Genomic DNA, 24,954 nt, shown 5'->3' on the forward strand with positions numbered 1-24,954 from the left:
GGCTAAGGGGGGTCATTCTTGACAGGACAAATTCTAGACTTTGACATGCATTAAGTGACCCTTACCATTACTTATGACATTTTTCTTGATTTTTAGAGGTATCCAGTACAAAGTGAACTGACATTTGAGTCAATACTTGGAAACTGATGACATGGAGTACAGTTCTAAGGTTTCTGGAACTTCATTATCTGCCAGACTAGAGTGATCACACAGCTCCTGTATAAACCTCCTGGAACTGACTCTGGGACAAGCCTCCATTTTCACAGGGTTCCACCATGTCTTTGTTTTTAACAGACTATTCATGGACTAGGCAGGTATGTACATTTTTAAACACATACATTATCTCTGTTGAAGAAGATACTACTTGTGGAGTATTGTACATATACTGTAGTTATATTGGATTTTTCATCTATAAGAATAAAACAGTTATTTAATTGTATACATTCTTTTGTCTGTTAATTCACTAATATATGCTTTCTATGTCAAGTATTCTATAATACTATAATTCTATAATAATATCTATACCAAAAATGATCCCAATATAAAACAGATGACAAAGTCCTAACCCAAAGTTTAGTAAACACAATTTGGTAAAGAAGCATGTATTTCTATCATCCCATCTTTAGTCAGAAAGGAACTGTTGTAACTTTATAACTCCTATCAGCAAGGACTAAAATTAGTAATATAACCAATCCTCAATCACTCTCTATCTCCCTGTCTCTTGCTCAGCTCTACTATTGACTGAACCCAACCTGATGCTTGAAAGAAAGGTACTATTGGTGTAGTCTTTCTGGTCAGACTCTCAGTAGCAAACACATAGATTAGGATTCCAAGTTTATCCAGAGGGGAAAATGACAATAATAGGTTGGGTGCATGGTGAGAATAAACAAAGAAATAAATAATGTGAAGGTTGTATTTTTACTGTGGTTTTCATTGAAAATATAATCACATGGAAGCCCAGTGACCACAAGTCTTGCCTTCTTTGCACATTCACCTGGTCAAAGTATAGACAAAAACATTAGCCACAACAAAGATATTTGGATTCAATCTCAAGTAGCAGAATTCTTTCTAAAATGTTACATTAGCTTTGATTTATGCTTTGAGACATCCAACTGGAAAGAATAATGCCACTTAGCTGAACAAATTCAGTTCAAAACTAATTTTGTCATGTTTTTATTGATGTTAGTTAAATCATTGAGTCTCCTTTTTTAATTAGCCTGGAAGATAATGGTATCATTATGGAGTTTTCATTCATTCAACTTCTACATTGCCCTCTCATTCTCCTCTTTAACTTTTCTGAATCTTAATTTCTAATCTATAATAATGAGATTAGTAGCAACTACCAGTGTTCATGATGCATAGAATTAATTCATGAAAAAGTATTTTCATAATATTTACAAATATTATAACTGAATAGCATAAATATCAGTCAAAAACTATTAGTGATATTTGAGAAACTATTCTATAATTTATTAGCTATGGAGTTGTAAATTAATAATTTGTATTTCATTATTAGTATTGCTACTTCATTCAGAATATGGTGATAATAGAATTATTAATAACAGTTTTAATTAAAAATCAACAACCGAATGAAAGTTCATCAGTTAGAGAATTTTCTTCTAATAACATTAATTGAAAGGACAGCATGGGACTGATCCAGACCCCCTGAAAGTGCGTGTCAGTGAAGAGGCCTCAGCAAACTTTGGGGTTTCAGGTACTAGATCAGTATTTATCCGTGACATCCGAATGGACTTTGGGAGCCCATTCCACATTGAGGGATGCTCTTTCAGCCTGGATGCATGGGGCAGGGCCCAGCTCCTGCCCCTGATGATATGACAGACTTTGGAAATCCCCAATGAAGGGCTTCACCTTCCCTGGAGAGTGGAGAGGGGATTGGGTGGGGAGTTGGGGCATTTGCTGGGGGTGGGAGAGGAGGGAAGGGAGAGGGAGCTTGGATTGACATATGATGCAAGCTTGTTTCTAATTTAAATAAAAAAGGAAAAGAGCATTGCTCAAAGACATGTACATAAAACTTTCTGGAAACTTAAGAAAAAAAGAAAGTCATGTAATTTTCTACATCACCACAAAGTACAGACTTGTTTACAGTATGCTGCAGTTTGTATACTATGTCCCCACATCACCTATTACATAGAATCTATGCTTACTAGTGTATTATTTAATATTTATTTGTTTAAGAATTGGTTAAAAATTAAAAGAAAATATATCTAAAGTGGCTACTGCCTGACTCGGTAAATATACAAAAAGATTTAGGATGAGAAACAAATTATATATGAAATTATTGTATAGGTAACTAATGCTATTATTATATGGAATATAATATTTAGATGGGATTCTAGGAACAAACTCATTGAATCCATTTGAAGGGATGTTACAACAAGGATAAATAAATAAATACATAAATAAATAAATAAAAGATGCCTCACTAAGAAATAAGTCTTCTTTGTTACAAATAAAAACAGAAAGATGGTTGAAAATAATCGATGTTGTCATGATATATTTAAAAAAGAGGAAATTGAATGAAACATTTCACGAAATGTCTTCTAGACTCTCAAGTACATATTTTTCTACTTATGAAGCCACAATTAACTGATACGTGCGTTGATTGTAGGTTGTTTCCAGACTATGTCTGTTCTTTTCTAGGATCTTTGTGTAGCACCCAAAAAGGAACTAATTTAAATGTTTCCTTCAAAAGAGAAATTGATTTAAAGGATGTGGTTATTTCACAGGGTTGAACACAGAGATTCTTTAATCAGAACAGGGAATGGTAAGGTTCAGGACACTTCCACTGCTAACTATGGTGGGAATCCATTCTCTTCTTTCCCTCTAAAGAATGTTCCTCCATGTTGACATAAGTGTGTACATCAGAGCTCTCGCTTCACCACACTCTCTCTATAGCACATTAAACAAAACAGAAGTCTCAATTAGCAGAACACAAAGCCTGCATGGTTCAATTGTTTCAAGGTTTTTGTTTGTTTGGTTGGTTGGTTGATTGATTTTTTTGCAGTCCATCCTGCTGATGAGTTGTGACATCATTTTATTATTGTCCAGAAAACTATTAAAATGAGTATCTAAGACAGAACTATGAATGCATGCTATTTGGAACAGAGCAAAAAGGATTCATGTAAGAAAAAGATGGAGTCTTGCACCTATGGAAGAACACCATATATCAAGGAAAAAGATTGAAAGCATTGTACCATCCTGAATTTATTACACAACTTCAATATTCCTACTTAACTGTTCATGAAGCTATTCTTACATATTACAGCTGTCTCATAATTTATCACTGTCCCTTTCATTATAAACATAGATTCTACTCAAGTGCAATTTTAACTTTCAATTGGTAATTTTTTGACAAAAGAAATAAATATTAGCTATAAAACTGGAGGTACAGTGTAAAGACCATAAATATCAATTCAACAATAATGTATGTTAATTATTTGAAATTGCATTGGCATTTACTTTGAACAGAAAGTAGTTAACATATCTGACCTTATACTAAGTGTTCCACTTTAAAGTGCTATTTGCAAAGTAATATTTCCTGAAAACATTTTAATTTTGTTCCTGATAATCCCATTTTTATGTTTTGAAATGGTTATTTTTAAAGTTATCAGTTTCTTATTAAATCAATAGTTATTTGATATTTTTGCTCAGAGCAATGCTAAAATATATGTTGCAGTTTCAATATATGAAATCTAAAGTTTTTATGAGCATGTCTGATTACTTACCTTGATTGAATTCCTTTCGATGGAAAGACTCATGGAAATGTGAGACTGGAACAACTCTGCGGTACTTGATATAAATAGCAATACAGAAGACTATGCTAATTTATGTTTCAGCCCTCCATTTGATATTTCAGCATTTAAAGACATATGAAAGGCAAAATTTCACCATCAACAAACCTGATTACTGGAAAGATAAGGTATCTTTTTCTTTTAATATATTAGTTTAGTAATCACTGATGCTGAACAAATTTAAATTGTTGTAATCGATTAGCTGTATTTTATTTTATTTTATTTTATTTTATTTTTTTGTATTTTGAGTCTGGTTTATTTCATGTAATATAATGATTTCCAGTTGCATACATTTTCCTGCCAGTGTTCATAAAATTCCATAATATATGAATCATATTTTCTTTAAAAATCACTATTTTACAATCGTAATACAATTACATCATTTCCCCTTCCTCCCTCTAGCCCTGCCTATGCCTCCTTTCTCCTTGTAAATTTCTGGCCTATTTTCTTTGTTATTGTTACATATGTATGCATAAATATATAAATGCAATCTGCTTGACCCATTTATTGCTATGGACATAAGTTCAGGTTTGATCATTTGTTACTAAATAACTAATTCACGGGCTCATCCCTGGGGAAGACCATCTGTATCTCCTGATTAGCTGTATTTTAGTTCACACTTTGTCACACATAACATGAAGAAGATTCCCTCTCTCTGTCTTTCAGTGATGTATTTATATAACCCAGAGTCTTCTCTCTTAAAATCTTTCTCAAACGGGCATGGACTCTGCTGTGATTCTCAGTTGGAAAGACAAGTGTGGCATGCTAAAAGCATTGCCAGGTGGGAGGGCACTCCTACTGTGCTGAGTGCAGGACCTGATACACACACTGCGGGCTTGTAACTTAGTCTCCTTTGAACTCATTTAAGCCCCTACAAAATGGAGACCAGAGACACTACCTGTCTTCTCATAGATTTGCTATATAGCATCATATTGCTTTCATGACCTACATGTTCCCTATATTCAAGAAATACTTCACTTGAATTTTTAAATTAGTTTTAATTTGTACTATTATTTATTTTTTGAGCCAGGATTTTTTGGGGACTCACTGTGACTGTCCTGAAAAATCTCTCTGTAAACAAGGCTGCCCTTAAAAACACAGAAATCCTCCTGCTTCCAGCTCTCAAATGATACAATAAAAGTTGTGCACCAACACTCCTGCCATCAACCACTGAGTTATCCCGGCAACTCACTGCACAATTTATTTTGTATGTATTTAATATTCTGAATTTTCTGGGTTTTCCCCATTCTCTGGAACTTCAATGCAATATCTCCTTTGTCTAATGCAATTTCTTCCCCCAACTTCTGGTGTTTTATTATTTAAGTTTTATACCCATATACAAATTTCTCAGATGCTACATATGCTACTTTTTCTAATTATGTGCTCCAAAACATAATTTATCATTATATTTCTATCTGGTATTATATTCCTTTTAATATCTATGTTTCTTACAGATTACCTTCTCATGGTTAATCATGTCTACCATTTCTGTTATGTTCATGAAGATGGAATTTACATCTCACCCAGTACTGCAGTCATTTAGTCCCAAATAAACACACTAAGGTTTATATTAGTTATAACCTGTTTGGCCAGTGGCTCATTGGCCTTATTGGCTATGTCACTCTTATTATTAACCTACTTCTGTTAATCTAAGTATCTCCACGTAGTCTTGGCTTACTGGGTTCCTGATAGATAAACGGTGTTTCTATGACACCATGTAGCTGCTGAAGAAGCAAGAGGGCCAGGCATCACCAGTAAGCCAAGAAAAGTGTAGACTGATAGCTTAATAGAAATATGTTAATAATTAAGAGAAAGCTAGCCAATAAGAAGCCTGAGCCATCAGCCAAACAGTATATAATTAATATAAGCCTCTATGTGCTCATTTGGGACTAAATTGCTATGGGACTAGGTAGGACAGAAACTTTGACATCACATTTATGCTTCTCTTACCAGTATTTACATAGTATAGTCCCTGACAACCATTAAATATTTGAATAATTAGAAAAATCCCATGAACCATTTTCTGATTATGAATAATACATTTTCTATATAAAATATTGTCTGATTTAAATACAGTTACCCTATAAAAGGCTGCCCTTGTCTGGAGTACTTACTCATTTGTGCATGAGATTATGGAATATTAAGGTACACTTGCATTAGTAGTTTAAATAAATTAAGTAAAAATCATTCTTAATATCTATATCCATATTTTGGATGTAATGTTCAAATAAAACTATGTGATTTTCCTATTTTTATGGAGACTTGAAGTACATTCTGCATATGAGTCCCTTTCCTTCTGCAGTTCTAAGAGCCTTATCCTCTATTGTGGGGACACCAGACCTTGAGCAGAAACTCACTTCCCCTTCTGCCTGAGAGCAGGCAGCTGTGAGATAATGTTTACTGAAAACAATTCAGTGCTATAAAGCTCTTGATAGGGCTCAGATAAGGGCTTGCTCACTGAGATACCATGTCTTTCACACCCCCCTAAGGCTAGATGCCTCTTCCTGTTCCCCTGCTGTGTCTCCCCGATTCTGGGGCAGGAGATTAAACCACCAGCCAGGAGGGTGAGAAGTCTGGAAAGAATTGTATGTAGATGGATGGCAGAAGTCCTTAAAAAGGGAAGCTCTTTTTTCTTGGAGAGATTTCTCCTGAGTCTTCTCTCTCCTAAGCGGACTTGGAGTCTCTTCCTAAGCTGACTTGGGAAGCATAAAGTTTTCTTAAAGCAACCGACTGGTCTCTGTGTCATCTATCCCGACCACCTGGCTACATTCTCGGATGCAGGCCGCACAGCAGGTGGGACACTCTATTCCTCACCTGCAACACAATATGTAACTATTTATCACCAGGGAACAGAGAAGGATATGGTTTGAGCCACTTTTAGATTAAAGTGTGAGAACTTTCAGAAGACTTTTTGTCCTGATGCAAGAGAAAGATATTCTGTTCCTTGTGTAATTGATATTAATGTCTGTTGTCATCCTGGACCACTGAGTGATTAACTAATGGGAGAGAAATCCCCTTCACCCACAGGTCCCCATGGGATTTTATTGTGACCTGAATCTAAACTTCTGTTGATGGAATTACAGGTTACAATTATTTACTCATGTCTTTTCTGGTTGTATCAGTGACAAGAAAAGTTCTTTAATGTAATTTTAGTTAAATAGATATGTGACTTCTAGAACTCTATTAAGTACACATATAATGCTGCAATTTATTTTATGACCCAGTAAATTCATTCATGGGCCACTATCCCAAGGATACTAAAATCAGCTACTTGGACAAATAGTTTTGCAACCACATCCATAATGTAAATATTTATAACAGTCAAATGCAAGTTATAGCCAAATTGTTCACTGGCAGATAAATGGATGAACAAACTGTGGCTCATAGGTAAGAAGAACAGCACTTAGCCTTTCATATGAATGGATCTCTGGTGTAATATATATTATGAAAAAACTTATGAAATATATAACTCAAAATGACAAATTTTACTAAATTACTTTAACAATCAAATTAATAGTGACAGAGAATAGTATTGGAGGTCAAAGAGTATTGGGGACTTGGTGTTTAATGGGGTTATATGTACACTATAATAATGAAAAACTCCTAGAAATAGTGGAGCTGATTACAAAACAGTGAAATTAAGTTCTTAAATTCAGTTATAATCAAATTCTGTGTGATTTATATTTTACAAAAATATACAATAATTTGTATAATGTTCATATGTATTAAAAAATCACTCTGTAATCATGCAGAATTTGAACCTGTAATGTTGCCTGATGTGTATGCTTTCTGAGAAGCATTTATATCTATCATCCATCATATCTTATTATCTGCAAAGTAGTGCCATTCTAATGATTAGTCAGATAAGATACAAAGCACACATTACAGAAACACAAATAATAGTTCTACTTTTTTCGTTAATAGTTACATGTTCAAAATGTAATGGGACATGAAGTGCATTCTAGTATTTCTTTCTGTTTATAACTTGAATTTGGTTAGCAATCAAGTTATGAAAACCTATTTTTCCTAGAAGAGCTAATGAATATTTTATTATTTGAGAAGTCCAACTTACTTCATTCATTCTCAGTGCCTTGTGACTTTATAAGGGAGAGATTCAGTTTATACTTTCAAATACTAGCTACCTGCTTCCCTAAAAGTCTATTACTTTAACTTTCTTTGATGTTTACCTTGCTGAAATACAGTTAAACATTATCAACAATAGATAAGCTGGTCAGTAGTCAAAACTGACAAAGACCTCCCTCCATCAGATGTAAGAACATCTTTTGTGATCAGTGAACTATTTACTCTAATAGATTTTACAATCTTACTTGTAAGCAGCTCATGAATAAGTAGAGTTTAATTTTATAAAATACATTTTGTGTCGTGGCCACGATATTTGTAGGGTTATGGAAAAACAAGACAGAGATTATTTTATAGATGATTGTCTAAGAGAGTTAAAGTCTTTTGTGGTAAATTGATTTGATTCATCTCACCAAACAGTATCTCCATTGGGAGAAACAATGGATTGAATGAGTTTACACTCATTCAACAGCAGATGGACAGCTAAGGTAGCATTAAGAGCATTTGTTAGTCTTCCATATGACCCAGCTTCAATTTCTAGCACCTACATTGTGGCCCAAAATTATTAGTAATTCTAGTTCCAAACCATATGGTGCCCTCTGCTGACATTTAGGGCCACCAGGAATACATACGGTACACAGTTTAATAAAGTTAAAATATCTATATACATTAAAAATAATAATTTTTGAAAAGCTTCAATATCCCCTAAAATAAAATTTGTTCTATGCAATGAAATCATTTTACAATTTAAGAACATGCCATGCTACTCTTATGTCTTTGTTTTTAGCCATGTATAGCCAGATCTACTCTTCTGTATGTGCCTGTCTACATACTATACCATGGGTAATCACTCATGTGCTTGAAGTCAGCTCTTGCCATCGCACCATACAACATCACCATAATTTAGCTACATCGACTCTTCCTCCGCCAGCGAAGCGCCACGATGGCGGCGACCTCTGCACACGGTCTCCTTGACCCCACCGGACCCCTGCTCTCCAGGGCCGGGCCCATGGAGAAGCTCCAGGCAGGCCTTGGAGGACTTCTACCGGTGTCGGTGGCGTGACATGGCAGACAGAATGGGGCCACCAGAAGGCCAAGGTTGGCCCTTCGGGACCTCTGCAGCCTGAGGCGGTGGATCTGAGCAGGAACCCTCGGCCATCGCTGGGAGCAAGCCACCAGGTTGATGAGCCCTCGGATCTGGATGAATGAGGCCTCGACAGTCCTGGAGGAAGGTTAGCCAAGCCCCACATAGCAGCCAGAGGAAGGTTCGGCCCTGGGGGCGGGGTCTCCTTCCACCCGAAAGAAGCCTGAAGGAGACTTCTTATGTGGCTAGTTGGAAATGCTGGCGAAGATTTGTCCGCCGCCCTAGAAGGCCTTGTGTATAATATAAAAAAGCTGCTCTCAACCTTTCTCCCTACCCTTTGGCTAAATTTGGACATGTAGCTGTAGTGATTGCCGAAGCAGGGTAGAGGTAGGACATCACCTGTGTGTATCCAGTCGTCTTAAAAAGACAACGTAGACGTGTCTTCCAGAAGTGACTTTGCAATGGAAGTGTTTAAGCCACATCTAGAAAAGACCCCAAGAGTGACACTCGTCCTTGTCTGTTCAATAGGCCAGAGGACCCAGCAGGAGGAAGAAGAGTTCCGGAGCCAGATTGGTTGTGTGAAGAGGTCTGTTTTTGGTGTTCTATTGTGTATACATTATATTCATTTCAATCCCCCCCCCCGTGTGTGTGTGTGTGTGTGTGTGTGTGTGTGTGTGCTTGCACGAACGCGCTTTCTCACAGTGTGATGTGTGTTTGACAATGCCAAGTATTTTTTGGGAAAGATCTTTCTAGATACTCTAAAGTACCTGATATATTTTATAAGTAGCAGTAGTAGTAAAGCAATACATTGTGTAAGTACGCTTTTGTTAGGATTCATTTGAAATATTGTTTAGAGAGGAATAGCCAAAGCCCTCCTGAGCTGACCACATTGTGTTTGTCCCCTGGTTTCCAGGAGAAGGAAATGAAGAGCTCTAAGTCATTGTGTTCCATGGGCAGAAAAGAAACCACTGTCCCATTTTGTTAGGATTTGCTGGGTAAATAGCATATGTAATTATATAAAGGACAAAGGAGTCCTATTTACAACATCTGGTCACTTTAGATGTTAAAGAGGTTGCCAGTGTATGTCAAAGTAGAGTTAGTAGAACAATATTGTGTATTTTTGTGTTAAAATTTTTCTTTTTGTGTTAAAATTTTTTAGTTATTACTCTTTTTTTAACTTTTTAAAAATTTTATTAGCTTGTTTTACATGTCAATCCCAGTTCCCTCTCCCTCCCCTCCTCCCGCACTCCCCTACCATCCCCCCCATCCTCCCACCCTATTGCCAATTCCTTCCCCATAGGGGATATCTAGAGTCTATCATTTCATTCAGGGTAGGGTCCAGGCACTTTCCTAAGAGTCCAGGCAGAGAGAGCAACCCTCTTTGTGTTAAGGACACACGATGTCTGTTAGTATTCGAGGGATAAACACTGATCCACTGCTCAGCACCCCATAGGTAGCCCAGGCCTCCTCATTGACTCTCACACTCAGGGGGTATGGATCAGTCCCATGCTGGCCTCCCAGCTGTCGGTCTGGGGTCCAAGAGCTCTGCCCTGTTCAGATCAGCTGTCTCTGCTGGTTTTGCCAGCCCATTCTTTGCCAATTTGCTCTTTGCTCCTCTCTCTCTGTTGCTGGGTTCCTTGGGTTCTGTTCAGTATTTAACTGTGGGTGTTTGCCTCTGCTTCCATCAGTCACTGAATGAAGGCTCCAGGATGGTTATAGACATCAAGTTCACTATCAGGAATAGGCATTCGAGGTGGTCTCTACACTATTGCTTAGCTTGTCAATTGGTGTCATCCGTTTAGATCACTAGAGGTCACAATGGTGCCTGATCTGTCTTCTAACCTATGATTCCCTGTTCCCCCTATCGTACCCCCCCCAGTCGACCTTCCTGTTCCTCCACATTCTACTCTCTCTTCCACTTGTCCCCCTCTCTATTACCCAGGTCCCCCTCCCCCCACCCCTCGCCGTATTTCCCATCTGTTCAGAGGATCTTCCTCATTTCTCTTCTCTTGGGTACCATGTATGTGTTTTAGATTCTTTCCTGTTTCCCAGACTCTCTGTCAGTGGAAGTGCAGACTGGTACTCTCCTGATCCATGTTTAAAATCCATATATGAGTTAATACATACAATGTTTTTTTTTTTTGTGACTGGGTTACCTCACTCAGGATGGTTTCTTCCAGTGCTTTCCATTTACCTGCGAATTTCAAGACTCCATTGTTTTTTTCTGCTGAGTAATACTCCATTATGTAAATGTACCACATTTTCTCTATCCACTGTTCAGTTGAGGGGCATCTAGGTTGCTTCCAGGTTCTGGCTATTACAAATAATGCTGCTATAAACATAGTGGAGCAGATGCCCTTGTATGAATTTGCCTCCTTTGGATATATGCCTAAGAGTGGAATTGCTGGGTCTTGTGGAAGATTGATTCCCATAATCACAATGTGGCGGAAAGCTTGGTACATACTGTATAATCTCAATTCCCTAAATGTATGTACATTTGTAGCATCTGGAAGGACACATCAAGCTGAACTGCTTGTGACTGGGAGACTGTTCTTACCTTCTTGTGCTTTGTTTCCTATAATACACATGCTACAAAATAAAAGCTTCTTTTAAAAGCTTAAAAGATAAATAAAATAACATAGATGAAATAAGGAAAATACACTACCTTCTACATTCATATCCTTAACAGTTGCAGAGTATTACTTCAGGTTAGGCAATAACAAATAGTTTCAACTATGATTTGTTTACTGTATTGGTAAATGGAAGAAAGAACTTTTCACTCTGTCTGGGTACAATGTGTAATGACAATACACTCTTTCCTTTCTGGATGTTGCAAATATTCCACAAAGGTTTAATTTATATCAATTCACCATCTGAGAAAGTTATTCCTAGCATTTTTCATGTATCTTAAACATTTTCTTTATTTTTCTCTTTATTCCATTGGAAGACTTTGACATTAATTTATAATGAAACTTAACATGCAAAAATAATTTAAAAATCATTAGTTAGATTAATAAAGCTTACAGCAAAAACAACTATGTTATGGGTTTAAATTAACATCGTGGGTTAGGGAAATATCCTTATGCAATGAGAAATAACCATACATTTTTTAATATTATTATCATTTTCAGGTCTCTAAGCATTTAATTTGACCCATTGACAGTTGAATATTGTAGTTATAGAATCCTTTGGCCACATTATTTTGTGATTCTTAAAGATCACTAAATAGTGACTACATGTGCACTGGCATAATGAACATAATGAACAACCTAAATAAGTAAAGTAAATTTAGTTTTAGAAGCAGTAAATGAGAAAAATACACGGTCAGCATTTTCAACTTGACTCCTCAAATATGGCTTGCATTTCCATTATTTAAAAAGGTTAAAGATGTGCTTTGACATTTGGGCAGGAATGTTTTTGATTGTGGAATATTTGCATATACATAATATATTAATGGTAGAACCAAAGTCTATACATAAACTATGTTTATATTTCATATGTACATTCCATTAATAACCTAAAGATAATTTCATGCATCAATTTTCTTAGATCTGAATTTGATCATAATCCATCTGAAGAGGTCAGTAATGGAAAATTTTCAAAGCTGTTTATGTCAACACTAAAAAATATTAGATTTGAAAAGTCAGATGTTTAGATTAGGGGTGTCAAGCCTGTATCTACTAAATGACTGCTTCAAAAGCAGAAAATTGGGAAGAACATTATATAAAATGATGTTCAAAGAAAAACTATATTTAAACAAATAACTCTAAGATTGTTTTCCTCTTTGGCTGATTGTGTATGAAATTATAGGATAGGAAATACAGTTGACTTTTAATTATATATAAAATATTATGTCACTAACATGTAGTTCGTTTGAATTTTATATCTATAGCTTTAGTTTCTTTTTATTAAACAGAGAAACTACTCTATTGTCTATAATTTCCTAAATCTTATTGTCACATGAAAATTTCATTGTCTTTCATTTGTTTAGCTACTTTATTTTATTATTACATTAGATATATATACACATTATATTGTATTAAGTAAAATTATTGACTCAAGTCAAGCAATGATGACTTTCTCAAAGAACATATTGATAAATAATAATCCTAACATTAATGTTAGAAATAATAACAGCAACTGGGCGGTGGTGGTGCACACCTTTAATCCCAGCACTTGGGAGGCAGAGACAGGCAGATCTCTGTGAGTTCGAGGCCAGGCTGGACCGACAACCTCCAAAACAATACAGAGAAATCCTGTCTCATAAAACCAAAAAAAAAAAAAAAGAAATAATAACAGCAATAAACATCATAATTCTTTGCTATGAAGAGTATGTACTTTACAATTATCTCACTGAATCCTTATCTAACTCTGAATACAGATATCAACATGTTTTGAAGACAAAGCCAGTACAGACAAGAAATATTAGAAAATCAGCCTGTACAAGGCCACCAATTAAGTGGTAAATTTGAGCTCTGCTGATTTCTCAGCTTGTCTTCCAATCACAGTCCTTTGAGAATGGATCCTGCAAGCACTTGTTTTCTAGGGGAGAGATGATTTCTTTCAATGCCCTTTATTTCTCCTTTGCTGCATATTGGACTGGTCTTACTTTTACTTGTCTTATTTATTTTGTCACTTTGTAATTCTTCTTCTGTTACAGCTGCCACTTTTATTCAATCCTATGGTTAGATCTGGTTTTTATTACATTATTGAAAACATGTGCTTGAAAAGAAATAAAGAAAAAGCATTCTTGACATGCAGACAATTGACTGGCCATTAAAACACACATTTGATGTTTAGCATCATTTGTCATAAACCTTGGACTTCTGATAGAACAGATGTAGAGCAAGGGAGACATGGAACATGGGGAATCAATTAGAATAAAAGACAGAATGGAAAAGATTTAAAACTGGACAATCACATGTAGGTACACCAACCTTCTACAGAGCTAGAAATCAGAATTTTCTTGCTGTCTCTCTTCTGTGGTTTTTCTGGTGAGTCAGTGGTCAATGTCTGCTGGCATTATCCAGCTGTCATTATTGGAATAAACTGAATGTTTAAAGAAAACAGAGAAATTTCTCTGGCATGGGGGAAGTGAAATAAGCTCTTTGAATAAATATGTTTGGACTTTACAATTTCCCTCTTGTTTGATTATCCATGTCTCATCCAGCATCAAACATGCTCCCTGGGGATTTTGAGAGTACACAGTTTTCAAGCAAATCAACACAAATACACACAGATAATTCATTTTGACTTGGGAATTACCCATAATTTCTCTTTGATGTAAGATGTAGCTTATGGATCCTTTTGGACCACTTCAAACAACTACTTTCGAAGGAACCCATACGTGTGTTCCAACCTATGATCAGGCAGTGCCAATTGACTCAGGTAAAGAGTGCTGAACTCTTTGCAGTCGCTTTCGTTATTAACAAGCCAAGGTAACTGACATCCCATGAGAAAAGTTGGACTCTGTAACTTAGACAACCCATTCAATTTGCTGGAAGTCAATGCCTACCTCAGATAGTGAGAGTAAATGATCTTGTGACATTCCTGACACGTTTGAAAACTTCACATGTGATACTCTTTTTCAGGGGGAATTTAGCCCTCCTCCCACAGGAACACACTTTTTTACCCAAGTTATTGATAAAAAAATGCTGCAGGAATTTAAAAACAAAAATAGGCAGGAAAAAAATTACCCCTCTTCTTTATGAGTTATATAGTACAATGCAGAGTAGCCTTTGGATATGAGTTAGTGATAAATCACACAACAGTGATTTCAAGGCTCTTTGTCTCCATGATTGTATCTCTGCTCTCCTCTCACCCCCTGGCCCCACCTGGATTTTCATTGCATTCCTGGGACTTTGTTTACTGTTTCTCTAGCATTTTGTTTTTCCTGAGGACCCTACTCTGTGCACAGGTTTCCTTCCTAGTTGCGTGAATTCTTCTTATGATTAGCACTTTTCTTTATCATGTTTTCCTCAGCTTTTCGTGTATTTTTAAATTCTGAATCAATGTCCCTTCTATATAATTAACATAGAATCCAGTTTATCCTGTCAATGCCTTTTCATCCTCCCTGACAATTATATTTTTTGTATTTATCCCTTGAGTTTACAAATTTCTGAAAGGTAAGGCTACTCACTCTGTGCTAGCATGCTCAGCAATTTACATAACAAATAATTTGTAACAGATACGCCTTGCATGACTTACGATGACCACATTTATTGTAGTTGTTATTTGCAAAAACATACATCCATTGTTTATGTTATTGTAAAATGTGCACATTATTACTTGAATTTTAGAGATGAGAGAACAAGAGTTTGGGTAGGTTAAATTCTTTATCCAAGATTCAGTGTTCCCAAGGAAATCAGCCTGTTCCGTATATCTTATTTCCATAGTTCTTTGGGAAGTTAGTGTTCTCACATGTAAGAAGTTAGTAGGTGGCTACTAGGACTCAGGATTAGGAGGTTTAGGGATCTCTGTGAGTCCAAGGCCACAAGATTGAATTGGTCTAAAAGAGAATTATAGCTCAGACCTTTAATCCCAGCACTAGAGGAGTATGTAAGACAAGAGTAAAGATTCAGTATGAAGCATTCATTCTCTGGCCATGCTGAGTAGAGGTTACACTGAGTAGAGGTTACAGTCTGAGGCTTGGTGAGAGCTCCTGAGACTGGATCAATTCATTCAGCCCAAGGTTCAGGTAAAAAGCTAGTGGTCAGCTCTTTTGCTTTTCTGCTATTCAGTTTCAAATTTGAGCACCAATATCAGCTTCTGGCTCACTTATTTATTTATGCTACAGTACTATGAGAGTACTATGATAACCTCAGGCTATTGAACTTTGGACCCTACCTCCTGTTTCCCAGGTAATACTAGACCTGTGAGCATCAGCTGTGCTACTCCTTGGAATTCAAGTTATCACACGAAAAGACACTCAGGCTTTGATTTAAGTTCTATTTCCAGAGACTTGGTATTCCAGGCTATCCCAAAGTAGATGTAGGGATTGTTAACTTCACTTTTCCAACCCACTATTCCCTTCCCAGTGCAGTACTATAAAGCCTCTGCCATGCAGGTTGTCCACCTTTGAACAAAGAGATGTATAACTTTCCCTTTTCCTCCTCTTCTGTTTGTGTCTTGAATTCTTTACTAGTATACTTGAAGATTTAAAAGAAAACAATGTTAACAAAAAGGAGGTGAAATTGTGTTGGTAGAATATTGAGGCATATCACACAGGTTTAGGATCTGTTCTGAGAAATTGCTCAAAAATCAACCAAGAAATGTTTGTGCACAAATATATTTAAGTGCAGTTGTTAGTATGAAGCATGACAAAACAGAACCTATGCGTACAACGTGATTAAAATCTGCATATGCACATATATACATATATAGATATGCATGTACATAACAGCTAACATATACTAGGGGAAAGGAAGAAAACCAAAGCTGACTAGCATTCACTTTAATCCTTAAACCAGGCAGAAATGTCAATAGAGTTTAACTTTGGACGGATGTTTGAGTGAGGAGCAGGCTCTTTACACACAGTTTCCCTATACATTGCAATCTCGTAGTAAGGGTGGTGGAGAACACAGATAACACCCTGACCTATTTGTGGACCAAGAACACAAATGGACACTACACCCGATGTGATCTGCCAGGTAGTACTCTGGTGCTCCACCCCAGTATTCTAATCAGGTGCGCTTGAGCTAAACATGTTTATGAAGAACCTTAAGGGAAATTAAAAAATTAAGAATATTTCATTTTTATAAAGATAGAGAATGCCATCATTACAGTCTGTCAATGCCAGGAACATTAAAAATAGACACCCAAAATAACAAAGAAAGCTTTAAAAATATTTCACAATAAAACTAAACTGAAAAGATAGTTAACTACTAAAATCTTAGTTTAACCCTTTTATGGACGGAAAACTTCCATAAAGGATGTTACTTGTTAACTGACAACATCAAAATATGTCAGATAAAATATTATCATATTTAATCTACTTTGTAACTGCTTCTGGTTGCATAAGAGACAATTTCACCTTCTCATAATATTCAATGAAAGGAAAATGATGAAGCACATTTGGTTCAAAGTTAGTAATACTTTTTTCTGAGTCAACATAATTGGTGTTTATACATCAGTTTTTGCAATTTTCTCTACATTTGGAATTATTGACAAATAACATAGACTAACCAAAAGCTTTGAAATTAATCCAGTCTCAGAAAAGTGTATATTTTGCAGCTGGGAGCTCTAACTTTTCTTTTAGGGTTCACACAACTTCTTTAGTATGTATTTTCTGGCAAGAAATATCAGTCAGGATTCTAATTTCTTCCACAGTAATTAGAAGGGAAGGTTTTAGAATCAGACTTCCTGGGTTCTAATTCTAACTTGTTGGCCAGTTTAACTATGGGCAGACTGCATAACCTCTTTGCTTTACAATCCAACACCTCAAACTTGGAATGGAATGATAGAATTTACATATTAAGGTTGTTTGAAAGTTAAAAGTTATGGTCACTGTTTTATAGAGATACCTCTAATAATCCCAACATTATTATTGATCAAAGAAGGAGTCAGAACAAGCTAATATCAGCTTCTAAGATTATTTTAGCACATATAGCTCACTTTGAATTCTTTAACCATAGAAAACATCCACCAATAAAGCAGTTATCATCCTTAAGTATAGAAAGAGGATGGTTTAAGTTGGGCATTCTAATATGTCTTGTAAGTTTCCACACTTATCAGCAGAAATTTTACTGCCATGGAAGTCATCCTTCTTTCTTGTGTACTGTACACTGCAATGCAAAAGCACTTTTTGCAACAGTTAATCAGATTAGGTTTATGCATACAGTATGTAAGTCACATGTGGACAATGCATTCCTTAATTTTGGTCCTACTCTCTAACATTTCCATCTGGTTTGGAAGCAGTTATTTTCTTTAATGATTTTTATGAAGACAAAATCTTTGCTTCTAGGCAATGAGAGTCAGACAATACTCTGTAAAAAGTAATACGTATGTCTTGCCTCTTTGTATCTCTGTGCATTCTTTAAAACTCACACAAAACAGATGCTCTAGTTTTCCCTAGACACTCTCATGTTTCTTCCTGCTTCTCTGTTTATTGACTAAAAGCAACCTGGGAAAAATATAACTAAGTTCTTTTCAATAATTAGTTCATCGACAATGGCCAATGAATAAAAGTTGGCTAAGGAAAACAATTAGAAATTCTGTTCTGTTATTAAAGCCTAGTTATTTGGGAGCCCAGTTAACACCATTTTATAAATTAGAAGTAAGAACAGCTGGTGGATATATTAAAAGATGCCAAGAGCATTTGATTCTCTGTATATTTTGCCTCTCCCATTAAAGATGAAATATTACTGTTATAAATAACAGCAAAAGTGATGGTGAAGTTAACATTTAGATGCATGAATATACACCACAAAACATAAAGATACTAAATTGGTGGATGAAATTTCTGTTTACCTGGACCTTCTTTTGTTGATCATGCATAGCTTCAGACAATGTGGGTGTAAAAATTTTAACATATTGAAACTGTATACAAGAAGACATGAAAGAAAGAAATAAAACAGCAAGTTGTGTAGAAGCATGCCAGTGGGAGAGGAAGGCCAATTAAATTGAAGCCAAAGGGGTAACATGAAAAAAATCATTATCTAAATGTGCAAAACTGTCAAATAACAACAGGAAAGTAGTGGAAAACATTTCCACTCCCCCATCAAAAAGAAAAAACTCCCATAAAATCTATGTTTTGCAAAGTGCCCTTCAAATGTGAACTTTCAGAAGAATAATTTCTAGAGAATCTAATGTACAACATGGTAATATACTTGGAAATATATCCATGTATTTGTTTTTAGAGATGTTTATATCTCAATAATCCCACAAAAATTTGAAAACACACAAACACAAATAAAAAATGTTCAGCCTAAGGAATATCACAGCTTACCAATGTGCAAAATGTAAAATATTTGTTAATGTTTCGACTTATGGTTGGAAGCTTCATATCTCTGTTGCTGCCTATTGCACAACAGTATTGCAACATATCCCTAGCACAGTAAAAAATAAAAACTGAAATTACACTGTCAACTGAATTTACATCATTAGAGCTTTATTACTGGAGTTTGTTAAATTGGGTCATCCTGAGTCAAGACTGAGTACCATACTCTTGGAATTGTTTGTATTATTTTGACATTTGGTGATTACTCAGAACTTGATTGCATGCACACACAGACACACCACACACAGACAAAAAAACACCATATGCTACAAATAGATGAGTTGAGGTACTAGTACATTCACCAAACTCATTTTGCTGACCATTTCACTTTATAGTCAATATCATCCCACAGTATCCTGCTGTAAATTTATACATTATTTTATAATCATCATGCCTCGCAGAGCCATGAAAAATTAACATAATAAAGACTTCTAATTTGAAGATAAACTGATGGAAGACAGCAATGAAAACATCACATGATTTCCAAACTTCCTTGCCCTTTCTTAGTCCATTGTAAAAACACAATGCTTAGTCTCAAGCTAATGAAGTACTCTTCTTTGGATTCTGTGTCATTTTTTAAAATTAAATTTTATTTAATGTGCAGATGAGTGTGTTTGATTAGTGTCATCTTCCTGTCTTTATACATTAATTTTTGAGATATAAAGGCACATTTGTACATAGGTAGTGAGCATTTGTCACCAAGGTTGCTACTTGACTCCCTGTTCACCTTGATTCATTTGCCCAGGTCTTTGCTCTTTCATAATATTGGTTTATTTATTCTCTTTTATGCCAAAATACCATTTTTAAGTATAAAGTTAAGCATGGGCCTGTCCATTCTTAACACATAAAGCATATCAGTGAGTGTCTGTCTGCTCATCCTCAAAAGGTTCATGTGATTCAATTCAAATTGGATAACAAGTCAAGTTTAACCTTTCTAAAGACATTGTGTTGTTGATTTGTACCTGTGCTTGCCTCACCTACATTATTCCTGTATTTTAATTTTGCAAATGATTTATTTTTGTTTTGTTTAAATAACATTTTTCATTTATTTTACATGCCAACCAGTTTTCCCTCCCTGTTCTCTTCCTGTTCCTTCCCCATCCCCACCTACTCCCCTCCTCATCTATAAAGAGACAAGCTTCAGATGGGATTGCACAAAGCATGACACATCAAGTTGAGGCAGGGCCAAGTTAAGATGACTCAGCCTTTAAGTAGAAATACTATCTCATTTTAAAACTCATTTTTTCCACTTTACATTGTCCTCAACAACGTTTACTATTGTTTTATTATGCATAGCTGTTATTACACCATATTTTCTTTCTTTTTTATTTTTTTTTTGGTTTTTGGAGACAAGGTTTCTGTGTATTGTTTTGGAGGCTGTCCTGGAACTCGCTCTGTAGACCAGGCAGGCCTCGAACTCACAGAGATCCTCCTGCTCTGCCTCCCAACTGCTGGGATTAAAGGCGTGTGCCATCAACGCCCGGCTACACCATATTTTCATTGTCTGTTCCTGTTTATATTCAGATATTTGGGTCCTCATGGATTGAGGGCCCGAGTTTTATTTCAAGATTCCTAGAGTCTGGTTCAGTGCTTGTTATAAACAGAGATATAACAAGGTGTTGTTGAATGAAATCATAAAGACATGTAAGAAAACTTCAGAAACATAATTATTACTATTTCTTGAAATCTGACATTGGAAAATTATTTTTTTGTGTTTTTACTTCTTGTGTGACATATGGTTTGTGTGTGTGTGCACATAAGCTTGCCAAAACAATATTGTGGAGAACATAGGACAACTTCTTGAGATATATCTTTGCTTCCATCATGTGGCTTGTGAGGTCAAACTTTATCAGGATGGTGTCAATTAACTTTACTTACTGAACCATCTTACCTCTCACATTATTTATTGACTTATAAATATTACTTTACTGGTAAATTATTTTGACATATTAAAGTCAAAGAAAAACATTAGCATTGTTATTTGATTCAATTTTGTTTTTTGGACTTGGTTAATATTTCTGGAATTATTGTAATGGTTTAATGTATAAGGGAGCAGAAAAGTCCCTCCAGAAACCTGAGCAATTAATTAAGATTATTATTGATGTTTTTGTTATTCATTAATTCATACTGTTATATTGAAATAAAGTTCAGAGAGGGGAAAGAAACTTTAAGTCACTCCACAAGAGAAAGGGCTGGGACTCTGCAAAAATCTTGTTTATTTTCCTAGCAATATTAAGGGAGAATTTTATAGCAATTTGAGATACGTATGTCTGGAAATAAGATCAACCTAACTAAAGTGTAGCTCAAACCACTGAGATTATTTATAGCTATATGCAGTCAGACAGCAAAGTAGATGGAATCTATTCTTACCTGTCTATTAAATGGCCAATCTCTCCCATTCCATATTTTCAGTGCTCATGTAATGTTCTCAGGCTGGCTGGTATTTCTTTTCATTCATAAGAAAACAAATTTGATGGAATGTAGGGGAGAAAGGACATGGTTTGAGTTTAAAAAAGGAAACCTAAGAATTTATTGCACATCACAACTCTGTGCTAAACATTTTGTATATATTAAATTTTGTACTGCTCTTCCATTATTTCCCAGATTCAAGAAAGCCAAGGATAAAGTTGCCTACACATCAGGCAGGTGTTCAAATTTTATTCCATTAATTTAATGACCTCACTGTTGCCTCTCAACTATTCTCGTATAATATTGTTATGGTTGGAATGAGAAACATTTCTCATAGATTCAGGCATTTGAATACTTGGTTAATATTAGTGGCACAGTTTGCGTAGTCTTAGTAGGCCTGGCAAGCTGGAGGAAGGATGTCACTCATGTCAGGCTTTGGATTTCAAACCCACACACCATTACCATTTCTGACTCTGCTTCCTGCTTTTTTTCCACTTGTAAGCTCTCAGGTATCAGTATCCAACTCCAGCTACCATGTCTGTTGCCTGCTGCCTGCTGCCATACTATCTCCATTATTATGCAGTCAAACCCACTGGAAACATAAATCCAAAAATGTTCCTATTATAAACTGACTTGTCCACAATGCTTCATTACAGTAATGGAACAATAACTCTGATAAACACAAACCCCTCATTCCGTGTGTTACATATACCTTTCATTTACCCAGAAGTGACATGTAATTGACATGTCCTACCCAATTGTGTTTTACACAATTTTACATGTTGGACTGTGACTTTGAAAGCAGCCTGTGAGCTGAGAGGTAGGAAATGCATGGAAGAGCCTTGGGAACAATTTCGAGCTATTGTTCCCAAGAAAACAGTTTTATTATACATAAGATAAAAAGTGAATATTATGCTCACATAAAATTAATTCCCTAATGGTTCTTTATCACTGAGTATTTTGGAAGCATAAAAACAACCATTGTCAATGAACAGTTGGCTTATTAGAGGTCTGGGATTCTGTATTTTCCTCTACTCCACTTCTCCTTGTTCTTAATCTTTATTTTTACTCTCACTATTGCTTATTTTACATCTTTGTTCTTGCAACACACTTTTAGTGTGTTTTTACAAAAATTACTATGGTTATTGGTAGTGAAAAAATGAATATTTCCATTTTGTATCACTCAAATTCTAAAGTGAGAAGATTCTTAAAAATAAGAAGGAATAATGGATGATGATAAATAGAGCTTTACAGAAGCCTTAAAATTCAAATAAAACAGTCACAGGAGGAGAAGCAGTGCTTTTTTTCCCGTCACACTAAACAATTTCCATTATAACCTAGAACAGCTCATCTTGCAAACAGCTTTGATTATAGAAGCTGAGTCCACACACAACGATAGTAGAAATCTGGGTTTTAAAATGAAAACTACAAAAACAAATAAATGTGAAAATATAAATGATGATCTATTTGTAAGCAAAGTCAAGGAGTTCTGGAATAGAAGCCAGATGGCAAGAATGTGTGCAATAGTATTGCTTTTGAGAGTTGATTTAGAGGAAATTCTGATTGTGGCAGTAGTTATTAGTCATTGTTGCAACTTAAAAAAAAACAGAAATAGATTGGCAGTTTCTGTTCACTAAGAAATGTCTATTTTTTCCTTTTATTATATAATCTGTAACTGCTAAGAGAACTCGTTTATCATTTATACGTTCTTCCAATAGTTAATAACAAGATGCTTCCTGTGTACATGATCCTGAACTACTAGTTGGTAAGAGAGTTACTAGCAAGAATTTGTAAGATTGTGTGTGTGTGTGTGTGTGTGCACACAAGCACGCGTGCGCAAGTGCATGTGCATGAGTGCACATGTATGAAGTTTGCAATTTACATGTTACAAAAATATACAAACACTCAAGAGACTTCCAAATTTTGACTCAATGTGTCTTTTTATGTAGTGTTGAATAAGCCAATTATAGAAAATAAAAATAAATTTTTAGTACTTTGGAATAGGGAAATTCTAGTCTCCAAGAGGCATAGTGGTTGGACACAAGGTTCAGAAGGAATTCTTTCAAGCATATATGTTATGATGGCTATTATTCGTTGTCAACTTGACTAAATCTGGAATGAACTACAATACAGAAGTGAAGGGCACATTTGCAAAAATTTTTACTTGGTTTAAAGTAGGTGAATCCAGTTCTAATCTGAACCTTTGAGGTGGGAATAATTAGATAGATAGATAGATAGATAGATAGATAGATAGATAGATAGACAGACAGATGATAGATAGATATTTAGATATATAGATATTTAGATAGATAGATATTTCATCCAGATCTTCAGACAGGAAGACACATCTTTAATCTGGGTCATACCTGCTGCTGGAAGCCAACATAAGTATAGAGAAGAAGGAGGCTTTTTTTTTTGCCTGCTTTACCTCTCCTTGCCAGCACATCTATTCCTTCCCCGACATTAGAGCCTACTTCTTTGGGATTCTTGCCTATATTGGAAAACCATGTGAGACATACAGCCTTGTGGACTGAGAAATGCTGGATTGTTTGACTTTCTGTTCATAGTCAGGAACTGACTAATTAACATGAATGTATATATTTATATTTCTCTCTCTCTAGAGAGCAAGAGATAGAGAGATTCATTCTATAAATTCTATTACTCTAGAAAACTCTGACTTACACATATAAATATGTATATGTGTTTATACATGTATGTGTGTTATACGTATTTGTGTGTATACATACATACATACATACATAGTGTTTATATTAACAGAACCATGACAAAGTCAAGAAAAAATGATGGTAACCTGGAAAAGGCAAGCAGTGCTTGTACATCCTTGACTTGTAAGTCTTTCTATTCACTCATGGTTTTGTATAACAGATTACTTTACATATTTGATCATAATGCACTTTGTTTAAATTTGTGTCTGCTGCCCTGTCTTGCATTATTTGGTCTTTTCAGACTCATCTTTTTTTATTTTCCTGAATATGCAAGTTTTTGGTCCTACCAGTTCAGAGATGTCTTTTTAATCTCTTGTTTTCTTTTGTCTTTATGAGCCTTACTGAGAAATCTACCTTCCACATTCACACTAATGCCTGTATATATTAATAACTCAAAAGGAAAATGCCTCACCTGTGCCTTGTATCTCTGCAGTGGCTTATCTCCAACTGTCTCTATTATCCATCCTCTGTGTGTCACTTCCAACTTTCCCAGAATAAGATGAAAATAGCCACTCATTTTGTAACCTTAACTTTCATTTTTTCTTTCTTTCAATGATGAGACATGTAAATGCATTAATATTATATCTTGTCATATTGCAACTTGAATTCTTATTTATAACATATGAGTTTTGATTAGTTAGAAATTTTCAGTTGGGTTTAAGGAACACTATATCACATATCATCATTATTGTAAATTGTATCTTAGATAAGTATATATTCAACCTATTCTATTTAGTACATACCATATGACTGTCAGTATTATAAAAGCTAATATTTATTGATTGTTCATTTTGCATAGAACTCTGAGATAAACCAAAACCAATAGCTTCAGTTAATTAAGTCTGT

This window comes from Mesocricetus auratus, unplaced genomic scaffold (assembly GCF_017639785.1).
Source record: "Mesocricetus auratus isolate SY011 unplaced genomic scaffold, BCM_Maur_2.0 Super-Scaffold_4256, whole genome shotgun sequence".
Classification (NCBI taxonomy): domain Eukaryota; kingdom Metazoa; phylum Chordata; class Mammalia; order Rodentia; family Cricetidae; genus Mesocricetus; species Mesocricetus auratus.